This window comes from Ictidomys tridecemlineatus, chromosome 4, assembly GCF_052094955.1.
Source record: "Ictidomys tridecemlineatus isolate mIctTri1 chromosome 4, mIctTri1.hap1, whole genome shotgun sequence".
Lineage (NCBI taxonomy): Eukaryota > Metazoa > Chordata > Mammalia > Rodentia > Sciuridae > Ictidomys > Ictidomys tridecemlineatus.
In genome coordinates this window covers 200,372,722-200,391,492 of record NC_135480.1, presented here as the reverse complement: position 1 = coordinate 200,391,492, position 18,771 = coordinate 200,372,722, and the positions used below count along the sequence as shown (strand labels likewise).

Below are 18,771 nucleotides of genomic sequence, written 5' to 3'. Positions count from 1 at the left end.
GATGATAGTGTATACCTCATAGGATAGTTGTGAGAGCTAAATGAGTCAATATGTCAAGTATTTTAAATAGTGCATGACACGTTACAAGCTGTATTGTTATTTCAAAATTACTTAAATTATTAAAATGATGATGATTCATGTTACTAAATAAAATTGCATGTTTTATCCAGAAATTGGCTTCTAGTAATATATATATTAACATAAAGCCCTGTTTTATGGTTAAAACAATCTCTGACTAGCATATTTATGTACACATATGCATGTTTTAAAAATATTTCTTAAATTAATGCTTTACCACTTTCTTTTCTCAGAAGCTTAATTTTCCTCAATCTGTAAAATGAGAATGTTAGTATCTACCTCGTTGATAGTAAGGATTAAATTAGTTGGACAATTTAAAGATTTCTGGAAAGTTATGGATTTTCTTCCAGAATGCAAGCACCTAAACACAAAAATTTGAAAACAAATTAAATTATGGAATCCAGGAACTTATCCATTGCCTCCTTGTCTGTTTGGTCTATGAAATTCTGTTGCTACACTTGAAAGATCTGATCTCCACTTTTTTAAGAGTAGATACCTGCTAGTGGTGGTGCTACTGTTTCTGTCATCCTAGTACATCCTTCCCTGTTTGGTGGAACCAGACAGTGATAGTTACTGGAAAAATAGTTGTTCAGACATCACCAGGTTGTGTACTAATTACATATGCCAACCATTAATTAGTAACTCTGTGTTTATACAATTACAACCTCTAAAAGAAGTTGCCAAATGAGAAGTCACACAAATATTTGAATGAATTTAACTATTTAAACTTAGTAAGTTTTCTTCCTCCCTCCACATCCCTACTAATCATTTGGTTTGAGTCTGTCCCAGCACTGTGACTGTTAATTCTGGTTTTAAGTTAGCCTTAAGAGTGTGGTGTTTCAAGGCAATACAAAGGAACCTACTGAATCCAGTGTGTTCACTTGAATATTGGGAAGGAGAAAAGAAAGCTTGAAAAAGCATAGTTGTATGTGAAATTATTGGTTATTCTTACATTTAATCTGCTTGATGTTTTAATAAATCAAGAGTAGGATTAGAAATTTAAACTGAATAACTTAGAAGATTTTACAGTTTGCATGACAGCTTTACATCAGCTTACTTCAGATACTTGAGATTGGAGGGTAAAAGAAAGTGGGCAGCCAGCAATTTTGTGGCAAAATGGCCTGGTACTAAATGCAATATACATACTTCAAAAACCTTTAAAAATACTCTGAGGGCCCCCTGAGTTCTCCATCCTATAGTTATTGTGACTTCATGTTTTTGAGATATTACTATTCTAGGTTTTACAAACTTGCAGGAAGCAGCACTTCATTTTTCCATGGTAAATTAATTCACAGTATATCTGTAGTCAGCGAATAACTCTTTTAACTAACTCTGCCAGAGATTGTTGTTCAGCTGAGATGAGTGTATAATGGATTGGGAATATAAAGCCATCAAAGAAATAAGAACCAAAGTCATCAGTAGCTGATATTCATGGAAATTAAGCCAGTGGGCATGTGTTTTTTGACAATAAAAAAAATAAACAAGAATGGGTATCAAAGGACTCAGTCTTTTCCTTGTACAATAGTAAAACATTTGTGAAGCCTCAGTGATATAAGATGATGTATTTCTTTCTCTGACCCATTAATTTAATTATATAGTATTTTATCCTTTAAAAACTCTGTTCTTGGGGCTGGGGTTGTGGCTCAGTGGTAGAGCACTCGCCTAACATGCAGGAGGCCCTGGGTTCGATCCTCAACACCACATAAAAATAAACAAAATAAAGGTATTGTGTACAACTAATAAATAAATAAATAAATAAACTCTGTTCTTAGAAAGTTTAATTTTGCCTCAGGTAGATTATAGGTTTGTTTTAAGGTACTCTAAGTTATGAATAAGTTGACTTATTTGTTCCATCACTGTTTTTATTTTTTTATAACATTTAGGGAACGTGCTTTTCTTATGTTGCTTTTCTTGGCAATTTCCAGCAAATAATTGGATCTTTGTAACATATAATGCCTTAAAACTTTTATTTTTAATGCATTTTCTCTGGGTCAGCTGTACTTAGATCTTCATACTTTCCAGAAATGAAATAATGTTAGACAAGTTACTAATATTGACTTGTTGCTTTTAAATTTATGTCAACATTGCTAACCTGACATAAATTGGACATCCCTGGTGTTTGAGAATGCTAATCATAGATGGGAAAAAAGTTCTGAGTTGAAAGAAGGGCAAGTTAAGTACCATTTTTTAAGTTTTATAACTTAAAACAATAAAGGTCATTTAATCTAATGGTTTCCAAGCCTGACTTTGCATCAAAATTAAAAGTGATAGTGGGAGGAAGTATAGCCTGTTCTAAGGATCTTAATTTAACAAGTGAGAAAAATCAACTTGGAAGGGGAATGAAGATCCTAGGGCACACAGCAGGGTCGGAGTCGGAATCCTTGAGTCTGTATGTATGTGGGTTTACTTATTAAACATTGCCTCACTGCCTCTCTGATGTGACAAAGCATGTTTTTTTTTTTTTTTTTTAAACAGAAGTTTCCTAATGCCCTCTGGCCATTTGCAAAGTACATAGCCTAACAGTTTGCTTTACAGGTGAAACCTCTTAGCCTGTATGCATCCTGAAATAGATAAATGGACTATTGACTTTGATTGTGTCTGTTTCCTGAAGTATTTGACTCAGTAAGTAATGCTGAGTTTTGTTGACTTAAAAACTGTCCATGGTATTAAATGAGAAATAGTTGTTAAGTAATCAAAACTCTGTGACTATCCTCCAGGCTCTGACATTTATTTATCAGCTGCTGCCACACTCTACTGCTTTTCTCTAATCAAAGGTGACTAGCACTGGATGGAAGAGGTTTGAGAACCTCTGACAACTCTCTGGGGAGGAATTTATTTTAAATGCCAGTGAGACGATAGGAATGATTTTAATAAAGATCAAGAACTTCCAAATCATCTGCAGCATGGGCTCCTGGCCAAGTGTCCATCCTCAGGAGGGAGTTGGTGTCAGCTGCTGCTTTGTGACTTGAAGGTATTTTAGAAAAGCCAAAGGCATTATGGAATCCTTTCCTGAGTTGGCAGGCAGGAGTGGCATCAGGAATAAAGGCCTGACATATGTCATCAACCTGCAAAAAGTGGAGTTTGGACACTAATGATAGCTCTTGTCAAGGCTCAGTGTGATAAAGCCAGAAGACTCAGGTTGGGGCTTAGTTTGCGTAGGAGGGGAATTATAACTTAGAGAACATCTGCCAAGAGTTTTCATTGTTTGGATTGTATGTCAGTGATGTATTCTTTATCTTTGACTCCTGTCATTCCTTCTTAATATATGATGGTAGAGATATCAGATGGGTAAAGAAGAGAGGCAGCTTGGTTATATCTAGCACATCTCCCTGTTTGCTTATTTTCTTGCTATTCTCTGTGTTAAACTGAATTTATATAGTCATACTTTAGGCTACTGTTTTGTTCTTTCTGTATTTGTAGGCATACTGGGCCACAGTCACAGGTGGTTTATTTCCATAAATGCCACTTTGCTGATAATAACATAGATGTTTTGATAGGTAGTTGTAAGGTGGCATTTTTGTCAATATGTCTATAAAAGTATTATTATTTTTAAATATTTATCTTTTGTAGTTGTAGTTGGACACTATAACTTTATTTTATTTATTTATTTATGTGGTGCTGAGGATTGAACCCAGGGCCTTGCACGTGCGAGGCAAGTCCTCTACTGCTGAGCCATAACCCCAGCCCCTAGAAGTATTGTTTTAAAATCCCAGCCCTGCCACTTAGTTGCTGTGTGACATATATATATATAACAGCAGAATGCATTACAATTCTTATTACATTATAGAGCTCAATGTTTCATATCTCTGGTCTGTGTGAGTTTTTGACAAGGTTAAATTTAATCCCAGTTAAAAGATCTGGAATATAAAAATACCTGGCACCTAATATCCAAATTTAAATTATTGTTATAATGGTAATTATTTGGTTAAACTTCAGCTTACTGGGAAGGGTTTCTAAACTATTAGTGAACAGAGGAATTTTGTAATATAGTAAATATTATAAATATTTACAAATGTAAATAAATATACATATTGTAATAAAATCAAGAATGATTTTGTAATATATATTGGTCACTTGGAAAATACTCATTCACAGTTTTGTATATTTTCTAAATATTAATACATTTCATTATATAATATTGAAATAGGGGCTGAGGGTATAGCTTAGTGGTAGAGTGCTTGCCTAGCATGCACAAGGCCCTGAGTTTGATTCCCACCACCACAAATAAATTTGCATATGATTTTAATGTGGCTAGAGGTCTAATTAGCCCAACCTTAAAAAAAAAAAAGTCAACTTTGTTGTTATCACTGCTGATCTTATCAGAAACATTAAGCATGGGGAAGTGATGAAGCTCACATTGGTAGATATGTATTTTCCAAAATTCTAATTTTTGCTTTGAAGCTCATTTTATGCTTTGTAGTAATATTGTCAGTAACATTCTTGAAGTAACATGCTTGCTTTGTACCTTTTCAAGAAAATATTTGTTTAAAAAATATGTTTAATACTCAAGTTTGAGTAACCATAAATTGTCTGTTATTTTTTCTTTCAAGTAAAATGATGGTCCATGAAAGAATTGACTAGTTTAACTTTTATAACCCACATGCTTTCCTTTCCTTGAGGTACCTAGTATATAGTAATACTTTATGTGGGTGCTTTCTATTCTGCCACACAAGATATTAAAGACGTATATCCAAGAGTCAAGATTTATAAAATAAATAAATCTTACTGCCTTATCAAGAACATTTTTGAGCTGGATGCAGTGGAGCATGCCTGTAATATCAGTGGTTTTGGAGGCTGAGGCAGGAGGATCATGAGTTTTAAGCCAGACTCAGCAAAAGTGAGGTGCTAAGTAATTCAATGAGACCCTGTCTCTAAATAAAATACTAAATGGGTATGGGGATGTGGCTCAGTAGTCAAGTGCCCCTGAGTTCAATCCCTAGTACCATAAAACCAACCAAACAAACAAAAAAAAACTTGATTTTTCCCCTGGAATATGTGGCAGTGAAAAATATAGTGACTATCAGTACTTTTTTCCAACTCTTAAAATCAAACAGTAACTCCTAAATTTGCTAATGTTGATTAAATAGTGCCCTCTTAACTTCTAAGGGCACGGGAGGATGCTGATGAGATGCTACTAAATTTACCTTCTTTTTTTAAAACTGGGTTTGAATCCCAGGGTGCTTAACCACTGTGAGCTACATCTTCACCCCTTTTTATGTTTTATTTTGAGAGAAGATCTCACTTGCCCAGGCTGACCTTGAATTTGGAATCTTCCTGCCTTATCTGATTTGTTGGGAGTGCAAGTGTGTGCACCTCTGTGCTTGGTAAATTTACTTATTTTTAAATTAAGGCAGATGAAATAAAGTTATAAAAATCCAAATTGCTAGTCTTTTTTAAGAATTTTTTTTTGTAATTGCAGATGGACAGAATGCCTTTATTTATTTTTATGTGGTGCTGAGAATCCAACCCAGTGCCGTACACATGCCATGCAAATGCACTACTGCAGAGCCCCTTGCTAGTCTTTTTAACATGAGAGGTGTACTCGGAAATCAGAGTATCCATATCTGTCAGTAGCTGACTGGTGATTATTTATGCTTCTAAAATAAATAGTGATTAGAGCTGCCAGTTGTGATAATTGCTTGATTCTGTATCTATGAAATTATTAAAGAGTAACATCTATGAAGGGATTAATTATAAATATGTAAGAAGCATTTTTAGTGGGAACTTGAGGTTGGGTAGAGGAGAAAGAATTTTAGGTTCTTTGTAAGCCACATGTGCAGTGACACCTTTTCATTGTAGAATGCCCTCAGTGTTTCTTTTGTGCTTCTGCGAAATTCTTGGAACTGGATCCTTTCCTCATTACCCTCTAACATTTTCTTTCTTTCTTTTTTTTTTTTTTAATTTTTAATGTTTATTTTTCGTTTTCGACGGACACAACATCTTTGTTTGTATGTGGTGCTGAGGATCGAACCCCGGCCGCACGCATGCCAGGCGAACACGCTACCGCTTGAGCCACATCTCCAGCCCCCTACCCTCTAACATTTTCTTAGTGGGGTTTTAATTAGGCTATGTGAAAACAAACTGGTTAAAGGAATTTACCCCAAAATTCCCTGATTAACTCTCTCAGGGATATTTGAATATATAAATGAACTAGTGAAAGTTTAGGCTTTTAGAAGTAGAATGTTTATTTATATTCTTCTAGGAGATGGAAATGAAGAGGGCCCTTTCTCTCAAATCATAGGTTAGTACATGTTAGACTAAGGGTTTGGGGAGTAGTGAGAACTTGACATGAGAAAGCTGTTGATTTGGAGCTTTTATAGTTTTCATATACTAACTGGGGCCAAGATTGTATATAAGAATCTGGCTCATTTGGGAAGGATGTCAGCTTCTAAATATGGGAGCATGGTCTTAAAATGATTGTGATCTTGAAAGAAAATGTAATTGGAGTATGATTTATTCAGAAATAGATAGTCACTAAAAAACAACATTAGGCTTAATAATTCAATTTAATATTTTCTTAAAGTATCTTAGAAATACTTACTGATTATAGGTTTTTTAATTTAAGAAACAGTCTAGTGATTTTCTTTAGGATTTATTTAAATGAATTGAATTCCCCCTTTTTTTCCTTTGGTCTCTTATGACAACCTTCTCAGTCCCTTTAAAAATATTATGAAGGGCTGGAGATGTTGATCAGAGGTGGAGCAGTTGCCTAGCGTTCACTCTAGGCCCTGGGTTTGATTGATCCCACCACTACCACCACCACCATCAAAAAAAAGGGAGGCTTATGTGCTTTCTTTTTTTTTTTTTTTTTACATTTATTTTTTAGTTGTAGGTGGACATAGTACCTTCATTTTATTTTTATATGATGCTGAGGATCGAACCCACTGCCTCACACATGCAAGGCAAGCACTCTTCTCCTGAGCCACAACCTCAGCAGGCTTATGTGCTTTCTAAATACAATCTCTTGCCTTTTTTGTAGACTCCATCCATTTAATGGATGTATATGATTGGAATAAATGTTGGCAAACTTAAGAAGAAAAGATAGACTTAATCTGATTATTAGTGATAATAGGGAAACCTGACAAGGGAAAATTAATACCATCTGAAGTTAGATGTTAGACATATTTGGGGAAAAGGTCATGGGGCATTCTTGTGAGCTACTATAAATGTCTATTTATGGCTTGATGTGGATGGTTTTGCTTATATGTATACATCTCTAAAAATTCATCAAACTGAAACTTTAGATTTGTTCACCTTCCCATATGTAAATTATACTTCAGAAAGTAAAGCAGCAATAGTCGAATTAAAAATAAATATTGATCTTGTTGAATGTGGGCCATAGTTATTGTACTACTGTCACTTTTTTGATAATTTGAAATATTTTGTAATAAAAATTTTAAAAAATCCTGTCACTTTAAATAAGTCAGATTGTATCTGAGTTAAGGGAGCTAAGGCCTTCCCCCCATCCTTTCTTTCAACTGTCCTTTTCCATGTTTGGAATTTTGTTTTCTTGCATATTACTAAGGGGATTAGAGAATGAAGACTTTTAAAAATATATAGATATCAGTTGTTGAAAGGAGAGAAACTTAATGTTGTAAATATGTAAATTCTTTATAATTTTGAATCTGAGCAAAAAGAAGTCAGATCACTTATCTTTTAAATATTATGGTAGGTTTAATCAAACATCCATTTTAAAAGTTTTATCTTTCCTAAATAGTTTCCATGTGTTTGATATTGTAAGAAGAACCGTCTGGTAGGATCATGTTAGTATTTCATTTTGCATTTGAGGACACTGAGGTCCTGAGATCAAGTAACTTGTTTAAGTACTCATGACTGAAATAGGGAAGGCTTCCCATCCTTAGCCTGAACAAGGTGCCTAAGCTTCCAATGTTAGAGTATAAATATAAAGGTAATTATCACTCTTATTAACTGATGCTTTATTGTCACAAACTGATAACTACTACTTTAAGAGCCATGCTTGTGCTGTTTTATAAATCTTTTTTTTTTTTAAGAACTTGTTTTAAGTGGCCTTTAAAATCTCAGAATCATTTCTAATACTTTAAAGAAAAAACTTGGGGGGTTGGGGCTGTGGTTCAGCGGTAGAGCGCTTACCTGGCACATGTGAGGCCCTGGGTTCGATCCTCAGTACCACATAAAAATAAATAAAAATAAAGATACTGTGTCCAACTACAACTAAAAAATAAATGTTTAAAAAAGAACTTGGCAATATGGCTTTATTCTTTAAAACAAAATCTGGGGCTGGGGATGTGGCTCAAGCGGTAGCGTGCTCGCCTGGTATGCGTGCGACCCGGGTTCGATCCTCAGCACCACATACCAACAAATATGTTGTGTCCGCCGAGAACTAAAAAATAAATATTAAAAATTCTCTCTCTCTCTCTCTCTCTCTCTCTCTCTCTCAAAAAAAAAACAAAATCTAGAGTAAATAATTTATTTCCCTTTGGTATTAAAAAGTTTAAAAAAGGTCATCTTTTTTTTAAAAAAAAAGGCAAGAAATTCTCTTCAAACCACATCAGAACCCATGCCAGCTTGATACAGAGCCCTCTCCAGAGTAGTGATGTAATAATTTGAAAGTGTACATAGTGCAGTTGCCAAAGCTTACAGTGTTTAGTTTCAACAGTTTGCCAGCATCCACAGCTCATTATTTTTTTCGATATGTACCACATTATAATCACATTGATCGATGTCGTTGGGGTAGCAGAAATAGTTAGATTATGTTTATGCTTTCCAAGGTAATGGTGCTGTTTTGCCTCTTACCTGCTTCTGAGCATTATTCCCCTACTACTATCATACTTATTCACTTGGGTAATGTCTGCAAAATTGTGACAGAGAGGGGCAGTTTCCACTTTGCCTAGTTATGGTTTGCAAGGAAACCCTTCTTATGCATAGGTATCTATTCAGGCAATTCCATGTGCTACATTCCATTCATTTACCAAGTCTTAGATTCTTATCCAAAGTTTAGTATTTGGGTATGCAATTACATATTATACATTACGGCAAGAGCATACCACCCCCTCTCCCCACCTCTCTTTGAGAAAACTCCAAGCCAGTGAAGCAAATCCAGATGTTATGGGTTGAGGCTGGCCCCCTCTGTTCAGAATTGTTGATAGCACAATTTTGTTTGGAATGTACTAGGCTTACTCAACACCTACTGTTGCTAACCATCATGTTTTTATAACCAAAGGGCTTGGAGTTTGCCCCCTTTCCTGAACAGAAAGAACTACACACTTAAGCTCCATGAGACTAGCTCCCTATCATTTAAGAGAAATAAGGGCAGGTATGCAGAAGAGGGTAGCCTTGCTACTGGGAGTAAAGTTTGGGATGAGAGCAGGTACAGCTGCAACTGCAGCTCCTTAACCATACCTGGCCTTGTCTAAATTTTAAATAGAATTGTTTGACATCAACATAAATGAACTACTGTGAGCTCTCTGGCCAAATAATGCCTTGCATAAGGGGTAAGTATACATTAACCATACTCAATGTCTATTGGCCACCTTCTTTGTGTCCCAGGCAATGTGCTAGATACTGATGATAAGATATTTTTTCAAGAAGTCACAATCTGGAAAGAGGCACAGACTCTTAGCAGATAAATTAAAATTCACTGATTATATTTTTTGCTCATACAAGTTAATATCTTGTTCACTTTGTAAGTTAGCTAGTGAAGCCAGCTCACAGGATTGACTCTCTGACCTTCTAAGAATAAGTATGAAATTTCCTTTAAATTCTAAAGTATACCTATTGAATTGTATTTTTGCCTCTTTAGATACCTTTCTTGACTTACCAGAGATGACAACATGTGGAGTGTTGGAAGGAAAAAACTATGCAATGGAGAAAGGCATTTCTAAGAAGGATTCCAGAATTGACTATCCTGTTCTAAGGAATGTTTCTTTTACCTGAAAAAGATGAGAATGCACAAGTTTCCTTAGCTGTGTTGATTATCAGGCTGTTGTAAGGTGAGAGTAGGAGAAATGATTTCCATCTCTTTATGGAATGTAGGCCTCTTTAGCTACATTATTATGCACTTAAGGCAGAGTCAAAAAGCACTTTTTTTTTTTTAAAGAGAGATAATGAGAGAAAGGGAGAGGGAGAGAGAGAGAGAGGGAGGGAGAGAGGGAGAGGGAGAGGGAGAATTTTTAATATTTATTTTTTAGTTTTCGGCGGACATAACATCTTTGTTTGTACGTGGTGCTGAGGATCAAACCCGGGCCGCACACATGCCAGACGAGCGCGCTACCGCTTAAGCTACATCCCCAGCCCAGCACATTTTCTTTATAGGTACTTATGGATGGGTGAGATCACATTTACTTAGTGATGCTGTTACTATGTTGTAACTTCTTATTTAGCCCCATTTTTTAGTATGGGCATATGAATACTTCATTAGGCATCTTATTAATCAAGAGAAGAATATTAAATGGCTCATGCCCAAACTCAAAACAATCTCAAACAAAATGTGTAACACTATTTAAATAATAATAGCTAATATTTACATAGTACTTATATTTCAGGTTTTTTTTGGGGGGAGGGTACTGGGGGTTGAACTCACGGGCACTCAACTACTGAGCCACATCCCTAGCCATTTTATATATTTTATTTGGAGACAGGGTCTCACTGAATTGCTTAGGGCCTTGCTAAGTTGCTGAGGCTGGCTTTGAACTCATGATCCTCCTACTTCGGCCCTCCCAAGCCGCTGGGATTATAGGTGTGCACCACCTTGCCAGCTTGTTTTAGGTATTTACATGTAAAATATTTAAAAGATGGGTTGGTCTAATTCTCACAACAACTTAGTAAGGTAGGTACTTTTTTTTTTTTTCTCATTTTACAGATGAAAATAAGAAGGCAAAATGAGATAAATAATTTGCCTAAGATCACAGATAATAAGTGGCAAATCCAGGAAAGGAATTCAATAACTCCATCTCTATACCTATCTTAATCACTACTGATACTATACCATTTCACATTCAGTTTAACTCTGGCTGAAGTAGAGTTTCCTAGAAGCAAGGGGTGACAGTATCTACCATTTGAATAGAGTGCCTCCTGTGTAGCTAGGCATTATACATGTCATTTTACTTTTTAATCTCTGGGCCTGTGAATCAGTCTCCATTCTTACAGATAATAACCAACTTAAATTTATTAGACATTGTACTAAGTGATTTACTTAATTTCACTTAATGTTGACAGCAGTTCTATGGATAATTAGTGTTCTCGTTTTGGAAATAAGAAAACTGAAGCTAGAGAAGGTCATTTGCCTGTGGTTATATAGCTAAGGAGGAACAGAGCTAAGATTTAAATATAGGTTTGCCTGACTCAAGATCCCAATGTCTTAACTACCACATAATGCTTGGAGGGAAGCAGTAATTAGCTAGAAATTCCATCAGTGAAGTCAGTCTCAGAGCTTCCAATCTTATTCCTCATGCCTGATTCTCACATATTTGTTGGTTAATTGTTACCCTTGCTTTTCTCACTTTTACAGATGCTTACAAGAGAGAAACATGTTAGGTGTCAGAGATAGCTCTTTTGTCTAAAAATAGGAGATTCTTGTCTGATGTCTTCATGAAGTCATGGCATTTATTGAACTTGTCTTTTATTAAGGCTTTAACTTTTTTAAAATTTTATTTTCTAGGATCATCACTGTTTGGATTTCTTTCTATTATCTTTACAGGGATTTCTGGAAGTTGTAGCGGGACAATCTTAAACATCTGTGAAATTCTATTTTTGAAATAACATAGTTTATCTTGTCTCCTTAGTATTACAGGTTTTTCTTTTCTACCTAATATATGTGGCTGGTGTTGAAGATTTGTTTGTTTCAAGTAATTTTTTTTTTTTAATGTAGGAACCTGCAATGTCCCCCTAAATCTCAGTAGTTGCAGTTAGCTCTTGAATCTCATATGTAGTTCATTCTCAGGGACAAAGCCAAAACCAGTTGCCTTAGAAATGAGTATCTTCTGTCCCTTTTCCTTTTTCTAAAATATCTCTAATTCTGGATTTTCTCTTCTTTCTCTCCAATCTGTTGGTCACCAAGATTTTTTATATATGGCTCCCAAATATCAAAATCTGATATAAGGTACTCAATAGATATAAGAAAAATAAAAAAAATTAAATGACCTGCTATTGCATATCCACAGACTGGTTAAATTAAAATAGTAAACAAAACTGATCACACAAAGTGTTGATGAGAACAACTGGAACACACACTGTTGGCAGAAGTGGAGTGTGAATTCGTACAAACCCTTTTGAAACTTTGAGTTGCATCTATGAAAGTTGAACACAAGCAATTCCATTTCTATGCATATGCTCTACAAAAATGCATAAAGTATCCTCTTGAAAGACATGTAGAAGAATATGCAGACAGTATTATTTGTAATAGTCCCTAACTGGAAATAGGTAAATATCTATTCACTAAAATGGATAAATAAGTTGTAGTAAAATCTGTAAAATGGAATACCTTATAGCGGTGGTAAACCAGGACACACTCTCACAACGTGCAACACAGTATGGATGAATCTCCTAGACAAAATGTTGAGCAAAATAAGACAAAAGATTATGTAGTACATGATTTCCCTTTATATAAAGTTCAAAAAGAGGCTAAACTATTCTGAGGTGATGGAGATCAGAATAGTAGTTAGTTCTAATGAGGGAATAAAATGACTGGGAGGGCACAAGGTATTCTATCTTGATTTGTATATTGGTTCCCCACGTGTTCCCTCTGGAAAAAAAAAATTCATTTAGGGGCTGGGATTTTGGCTCAGCAGTAGAATGCTCTCCTAGCACCACATAAAAATAAAGGCATTGATATTCTCTCTCCTCTGTCAAAAAAAAAAAAAGTTCACTGAACTATACATCTGAAATGTATATACTTAACTGTATTTGAACACTTGAATACAAGATTTTTTTTTTTTTTTAAGTGCTGAGCCGCAGTGTGATTTAAAAGTTTGAGGGCAAGTCCAGAAATCAAGGACTTAAAATACCATTTATGACTTTGGTATCGTTACTTTAAAGTGGTCTTCAAGAATGACTTTTTCCCCTATATATTTATATTAAAGTTAATATAAATCACACCAAACTACTAATGCCTTAGGTTGTGAATAGAGTTGTATAAAAGTTGACTTTTTTTACTAGGTAGGGATCCTATGTCAGGCCTCAAGGTTGCTAAGCAAGTGCTCAACCACTGAGCTACACTCCCAACACAAGGTTTCACTTTTTATTCTGTCTTAATATTTCTTATATTTGAGTTATTCATTGATTGATGTTTTAAGCATGCTCTTTATTTAAAAGAATGAATGACTTTGATGGAGGGAATGTTGAGCAGCAGCATGTCAAGTATTACGGTGAGATATTTGGGGCCATGTGAAACTTCATGGTGCTTTGCAAATCAGATCTCATTTAGCAATGTTCATTTAGCAGTTCAGGAAAATAACATGAAAATAACCAACCTTTTCAAATGTCTGTTTCTCCCCCTTTCCCCCTCCCTCTCTTTCTCCACCTCCATCTCCCTCCCTCCCTCCTTTCTTCCCTTTTGAATCCTTTTTTCAACTGTTAAAAACACAAAATTTACTATCTTAATTCTTTTTAAATGTATGGTTCAGCAGTGTTGCACATAGTCACATTATTGTGGTAACAGATCTCTAGAACTTTTTCATCTTGCAAAAGTCCCTACTCATTAAATAGCAATTCCCATTTTCCCCTCTTCTCAGCTCCTGGTAACTGTCATTTTACTTTGTTTCTATGAATTTGACTCCTTTAGGTACCTCACATAAGTGGAATCTTAAGACTTTTTTTTGTGATTTCATTTAGCATAATGACCTCATAGTTCATCTATTTTGTAGCATGTGACAGACCTTTGCATTGTTATTGCCACAACTTTGTTCAAAAAACCTCATCATCATTTCATCTGAATAACTGCAGCAGTCCAAGTCGTCTCTACCTCTGGACCTGCCCACTCTTACCCCATCTTCCACCCAGTGGCTAAATAAATGCACATTTAACTTTACTTGAATACCCCAGTGTCCTGACTTCCTTTAGATAAAATCTAAGTGCCTTAACATGAAGTGGGTTTATGTTATTGGACATCTTGTTCTCATTGCTCCTAAACTAGGCATACCCTTTATGCTTCATCCACTCTGAAATTCTTCCTTGTTTCATGTTCCCAGTCAGTATTTGTTGACAGTGAATCATAACTTTTGCTTAAAGCCAACCGCCTCTGCATGGAGCTAACCTAAACACTTAATGTCAGAATGTAAAAATTTAGTAATACAATGTAGACTTTCCTTTTCTTAGCTTTTTGGAGTTTAACAACTAATGATAGTGACCAAACAAAGTATTTGAGAAATTATGCTGACTAAATTCATGTGAAAGAAGGGAAAATTATTTTAAGATCTTAATTACACTGGGCTCTTTAATAAAGAAAACAGATTTTTTCCCCTCACCACAAATTTTAATACAGTATTTATTGGGGGGCCTATTATGTACATTCATTCCTGTGAGTTATCAAAGTGAAAATCTGAGAAGACTTTCTTGAGGAGCTACCCCAGTTATCCAGTTCAGATAAGTTTTTGTTGTTGTTATTTTAAACATGTTTCTCGGGCAGAGTTTTCTCACTGCTAGATGCAAAGTGATTGTGTGTATTTAAAACAGATTGGGGGAAACTAGCATATAAATCTAAAATAGAAGTTACCTTTTTTACATAAATTCAGTGAATTTTACTACTAGGGCTGGAGTGTCTTTGACAGCATGTACTTTATAAAGAAGCCCCCTTGAACCTCCTCAACTTTACCGGTTTCCCATGAGCTTTAGCTGCATTGCATGTGTTTTCTTGAGTACATGGTTTTGTCTGTAACATCCGTTCTTTTGTTCACACTGTTTTGGTGCCTGAAAATCTCGTTTTTTCTTTATTTTCTACAAATTGCACTTATCTTTTAAGATTCACCTCAGATCTCTCTTCCAGGTCATCTTCCAAGTTCAAGTGCTGCTGCTTTTTGCTTCCTAACATCCTGGCCTTTCCTTTAGCATAGCGCCCATAGTCTGTTCACAGGTTTATCTCTTCTCCTTGACTATGGGATTTTGATAGGCAGGTTTAAGGCATTTTTATGCCTGACTTGCCATGGAATGGGTGCTCAAGGACTCTCTGGATAAATAAATTGTACTGTTGTTGAGTGATAGTTAAATAAGTACCTGACTAAATGAATAATAGAAGACCAATATGAAACCTACTAATGAAACAGTTGCTCTCTAGCCACAGATTTCTGGGCAGTGGAATCCTTGTTCCTGCATATTCTCTAGCAAACTTTGAATTCTAACTGGCCTCATAAGAGAAATAAAACACTAAGGGAAAGAGAATAATAATTGAACACTATTCCATCTTTGGCATAGGCACTTTATCCTCAAAGACTCATCATTTTTGCTGTATGAGGAGCTCTTTTTTACATCTGAGGCAACTGAGTCTTAGAGATATTTAGTTAGAAATATAGTAATGAGGGGCTGGGGCCAGGGCTCAGCGGTAGCGCACTTGCCTGACATGTGTGAGGCACTGAGTTCGATTCTCAGCACCGCATGTAAGTAAACAAAAAAATAAAGATTTATCAACAACTAAAAAAAAAAAGAAGAGGAGGAGGAAGAAATTGAGTAATGAAGCTTTGATCAAATTCATGTTGTCTGTGCCCCCCCCTTTTTTTGGTTTACATTTGGCTTTCTGCCCCAAATTCAGAAACATTTTTGGTGAATGCATACCAATTTCTTATTGACAGTAACTACATATCCCAGGGGCTATTTTAAGACAGAACAGGTACCTTAAAATAATAACAACTGTTTTGTTTTACCATTTACAAAGGGCTTTTACATTCATATATAGTCCAGAGATGCCATTCTTCTAAGATATTATATATTCTTTTAGGTAACATTAAAGTATTAGCACAGTGTTGGCACAATGGAGACTGGTGTGGCTATTTTAGCAAATGCTGAATATACCTCTCCAAATTAGACTGTATTGTTTATACTTCAGTTTTCACTTTTTCTGGAGACTCGAAGCCTCATAAATAATGATATCTAGCTATTTTTAAAAGTTCCCTGCATAATTTAGATTGTATACTTGCTGATATCCAGAAATCTATTTTCATTGTATGTAAAATTGCATTGTACAGACCCATATTCTTGTGGTTTTAGAAACTGGTGTTTTTAGGAACAGAAAAAAAATTATCTAGTCTTTGACAGGAAAAAATTGAAAGGGGATAGAATTTCACTGAACCATAAAAAATCAAACTGGTTATAGTGAAATGAACAAGTCCCCAGGAACAAGACATCTGAGTTTAAATCTGGACTCTCTTTTAACAATTTTGACAACAAATAAGTCATTTCTTTTCAGTCTTTAGTGTCTCAGTTGAGAAAATGGCCTGATAATATTAAACCTCAGCCTCTAGTGAGATCCTGTCTCAAAAAGTTAACGAAATAACTCAGAATGCTCCTGGGTTCAGTCCCTAGTAACACACACGTGTGCATACACACATACTCACATATGAAAAAAGAAAAAAATCAGAATAGCACTGCATAGTGTTTGATATATAGCACTCCCTAGATAAGTGGTATTTCCTATTGTTTGGGGAGGTGGAATTTCTGAAACACATTGGGTATATGCAGATATCAGTTTTATGGTAGATGCAAAACTTTACTAAAAATCTGACTTTTCAAAGTGGGCAAAGCAGCTCCCATTTATGGTGTGTGGAGTTACTGCGATGATTTCTTATGTAGTGCACATATTCCAACATTTGCAGGAAACCTGAATTTTTATTTTCTGTTAAGAATTCTTTCTTGTAGAACTCAAGCAGGCTATATAGAGAAAATAGCAAGGAAATGAAAAATGATAGGAGTTTTATTATTCTGTTAAGAAGTTTTTTTTTTTTTTTTTTCCTTTCTGTTAGTGTTTACATTCCTCTTGACTACAGGTAGACATGACTACACTGGTAACAGGCAACATGAAAGGAATCTAATTGGATTGGATTGACTTTTTTTTCCCCCCTGTAAGAAATTTTTACTTTTGAAATTCAGTACAATGATCATTTAGGACAGGGTCTTGAAATATTTTCTTTCCTTTTTCTAGTCGTAGTCAGAGATGTGTTATTTCAACAATTAGGACAAATGTTGCATGTATGCTAAAGAATACTCGATGTAAATTGTTTGAGGAAAGAGTACTTCTTAACTTTCCATCTAAATGAAAGTATCTGAAGCAAAGTTGGCATTCTATAAATATTTGTTGAATAAATATTCAATAAGAATTTATAGAATTTTCTTTTATATTAGGAAAACCAAAAATAAGTATCCATCTTTAATGCTGTTTGTGATGCCCAAATTTGAAAATGATTTAGACATGAAAATATTGTTCTTTATGTATCTTGTTTTATCAGCAGTTTTATATTCCCCACCCCCTGCATTGATGGGACACATTCTTGATCTATTTCATTGGTTCCAAGTAATGAACTGTATCCATAAGAAAGATTGTTTTTATTTAGTTTGATTTGTTTTTACTTCTACAATTTTTAGAGCCTGGCATTAAATTTATACATACTTCTTCCTATTAGAAGGTGTTGAACATTGCTATCAACTATCTAGCATTTATAGGGGTGTATAATTTGTCTTATGAGGAAGACCTCTTGTACTTTCTCATTCTTATTTCATTTTGAGTTTTCTTTTTTCATCATTGAGCAAACAAAACTTTATTAGATTAGGGTACCAGCTAATTATGTATAGCTAATTATGTATAGGGTGAGACAGGTGCTAACAGTCCCTGCTGATAGGAGTGTAAATTGGTCATACCATAAAAATTAGCAGAAATGTGGATACTAAGTATATTCATTGAAGTATTTATATTAGAAACTAACTAGAAACCATCCAGATATCTATAAAAACCATTTTAATGACTTGAGAAGTGCTTATAAGTGAATAAATCAGGATATGAAAATATTGAGAATTGATTCTGTTGCATATGAATCACACTAAGATGTTAATAAATATTTTCTCTGGTGTAATAGATGACAAAATTTCTTTAAAGGGCTGGGGATGTGGCTCAAGCGGTAGTGCGCTCTCCTGGCCTGCGTGTGGCCTGGGTTTGATCCTCAGCACCACATACAAACAAAGATGTTGTGTCCGCCGAAAACTAAAAAATACATATTAAAATTCTCTCTCTTTCTCTCAAAAAAAAATTCTTTAAAAATATTTTTTTGTTGTAGGTGTACACAAAGCTTTTATTTTTATTTATTTTTATGTTGTGCTGAAGATGGAACCCAGTGCCTCACCTGCACTAGGCAAGCAAGCACTCTACTACTGAGCCATAATTCCAGCCCTATAGATGACAAACTTTTATGTTTAAAAAAAAATCTAAATTTATTCTCTCTCTCTCCTATCTATCTATCTATCTATCTATCTATCTATCTATCTATCTATCTATCTATTTGGTACTGGGGATTTAACCCAGGGGTGCTGGGTTAAATGTCTGAGCTACATGCCCAGACATTTAAATTTTTTTTTTATTTTGAGACAGAATCTCATTAAGTCTCTGAAGCTGGCCTCAAACTCATGATCCTCCTATCTCAGCCTCCCAAGTCACTGGCTTTATAGACATGCGCCACCATACCCTGCAAGAATCTAAAGTTTCTGTACGGATTAGGTGACTTTTATATAATAGCAGAAAAA

At 35.0% G+C, this 18,771-nt stretch overlaps 1 protein-coding gene and 1 long non-coding RNA gene across 8 annotated transcripts in view; one reads left to right on the top strand and one right to left on the bottom strand.

The window, feature by feature from the left end:
- Positions 1–18,771, top strand: part of Nr6a1 (nuclear receptor subfamily 6 group A member 1) — a 229,022-nt gene that overhangs the window by 82,572 nt on the left and 127,679 nt on the right. The gene's annotated exons all lie outside the window — the stretch shown is intronic.
- The window catches only part of LOC110597741 (uncharacterized), an 83,901-nt gene that overhangs the window by 55,454 nt on the left and 9,676 nt on the right, over positions 1–18,771 (bottom strand). For both annotated transcript variants that reach the window (XR_013438294.1, XR_013438295.1), the window contains exon 2: positions 12,539–12,600. This is a non-coding gene — a long non-coding RNA (uncharacterized LOC110597741). The remainder of the gene's footprint in view (positions 1–12,538; positions 12,601–18,771) is intronic.